This window comes from Gymnoscopelus braueri (assembly GCF_963280865.1).
Source record: "Gymnoscopelus braueri genome assembly, chromosome: 17".
NCBI lineage: Eukaryota > Metazoa > Chordata > Actinopteri > Myctophiformes > Myctophidae > Gymnoscopelus > Gymnoscopelus braueri.
The window spans coordinates 20,473,564-20,476,063 of NC_137617.1; the positions used below are offsets into that span (position 1 = coordinate 20,473,564).

General features: G+C 38.4%; 1 protein-coding gene across 1 annotated transcript in view; it reads left to right on the forward strand.

Moving 5' to 3' along the window:
- Nucleotides 1–2,500, forward strand: part of rhbdf1b (rhomboid 5 homolog 1b) — a 73,265-nt gene that overhangs the window by 47,579 nt on the left and 23,186 nt on the right.

The window sequence follows — 2,500 nt, forward strand, 5'->3', positions numbered from 1 at the left end:
ATATGGCTGCTTATATCTAACCTTTATATTATACCATCACTTATAATACTTCTACAATACATTATGATATTTGACAGCTTGTAAGAGCCTAGATGTCTCCACTAGGCCTAATAGCTATTGTTCACAGACAAACATGACCACACATAACACACATTCATGAACACATACACTCACTTACTGTAGAACACCAGTATCAAATATATCTATTGATTGATTGATTGATGTAGTTTATTTAGAAAGACATGAGAATAGTACATGACAGTACATAACAGTACATGGAAGTACAAATTCACAATACAAGGTCTACTAAACTGGAAACCCTCATTAAGCACTAAGCTTGTTTAAGATGAGAACCCCATGCACACAAATCATGATGAAATATAAGAGGCAGGCAGATATACACACTACTATACAGAATGTCATACAATCAGCTTTCAGGTTACTGGTATGACGAGAGAAGAAAAAAAAAAAATATATATATATATATACAAAAGAGGAAAATGAAGGAGGGGGGGGGGGTAGGGGGGGGTAGGTTAAGACTTAGACAGGGGCCATTTTCGAATTGCAGCCTCCTGAATGTGTATCTTTAGGGCAGTTTTGAAAGTGAGTAGGGTTTTACACTCCTTTACTCCTTTTGGTAGGGCATTCCACATTTTTGTTGAATAGCATGAGAACGAGTTCATACCCTTAGTTGAGCCAAATCTGGGTTGAACATGATCCGTGGAGCTGCCTCTGGTGTTATGATCATGGACTGCATTAACATTTTGGAAGTATTTTGACAAATACAGGGGGATCCCAATGTTGTGGTGTATCTTGAAGATCAGGCCCATAGCAAGTTGCTGTACTCTGTCCTCAACCCTAAGCCATCCAATCCTAGCAAAATGAGCAGGGGTTAGATGGGTTCTGTGATTGAGGCCAAGAAGTAGCCTTACAAGTTTGTTTTGGGATGTTTGGAGCCTTGTTTTTAAGGCCTTGGAGGTGTTGTGATACCATGAAGTGCATGCATAATCATAATGACCTTGAATGAGGGCCCCTGCAAGAATCTTCAGAGTATTCTTACTGACTAGGCGATCAATCCTCCACAATCATCATCTATCTATCTATCATCTATCATAAACCATTTGCACGTAGATACCACTTACAAAACTGTGTTTGAAGTGAGAACTGTGGCTTCTGTGTAGCTGAGTGGGCAGAGAGACATCTACAGTATGTGTCCAATTGTCCCTGAGCAAAACACTTAACCTTTAACTGCTCCCTGGGTGCTGTACTAATAGCCAGTGGTGTAAAGTAACTAAGTACATTTACTCAAGTACTGTACTTAAGTACAATTTTGAGGTATTTTTATTTTACTGGAGTATTTCCAATATTCAGTACTTTTACTTCTACTCCACTACATCTCAGAGGCAAATATTGTACTTTTACTCCACTACAATTATATGAAAACTTTAGTTACTAGTTACTTTGAAGATATTGAATATTATCACAAAACATACATTAACCACTTCGACCCTGTATACATTTCGTCCATTTGAGAATAGCCGATCTACAAGCTCACAACGCGTCGCGATGCGACGCGTTGTGAGCTTGTAGATCTGTTATTTTCAAAAGATTTGTATAGATTTTATACATTTGAACACTTGTGAAATGGGACATTTTGCATAATGAGTACTTTCTACTTTTGGTACTTTAAGGACGTTTTGATACCAATACTTTTGTAATTTTACTCAAGTACATTTTTAATTCCGGACTTTCTACATTGCAGATTGATACTTTTACTTAAGTAAAGAAATTGAGTACGGTACTTTTTCCACCACTGCTAATAGCACCCATGAACTCACTGCTCCTAATAGTTAGGATTGGTAAATGCAGAGGCCAATTGCAAATGTACCTGGTGAATATCCCAACAACAAAAAAAAGGGGGGGAACAATTAATATCGTGTGCAAGAGAGTGGGATGAGTGTGCCTTACAGGGAGGGAAAGCTGGAATGCCTCAGTGCGTCTTAATCCTGCGTGTAGACATGTTGCACAAGGAGCTTTATCTAGCGGCTGGGCCATGTTCTGTTACTTTGTTGTTTTCTTGAGTCATTTAAAGGTCACTTGGATGGGTGACCCAGTTCATGCTCAGTGAACTACGAATTACACAGCTGCTGCGTACAGTGCTAACTACTTTTTCTCAAATGTTTTTGTATCAACAAATATTAGGCTGTTAAATGCTACTAAACATGCAATCTTCTAACAACACTTTTGATGGGAAAGGAGATACATTTAGACGTTTTTCTCTGTGTCAAGACGTAGCAAAGTAGGGTAGGTGCAAATCGTTGCTGTTGGGTGGAAACCTCAAAATCCTCAAATGTTTACTTTTCATAATTCTAATTCAAAAATAGCTTGTTGATTGGCTGTTTTTACTACTTCTGTCTGACACTGTAGTTAGTATGACGAACTACGGCATTAATATGGAGGTAAGAGGTTTCTGCCTGACAGCAACAAAATGACATTCCTG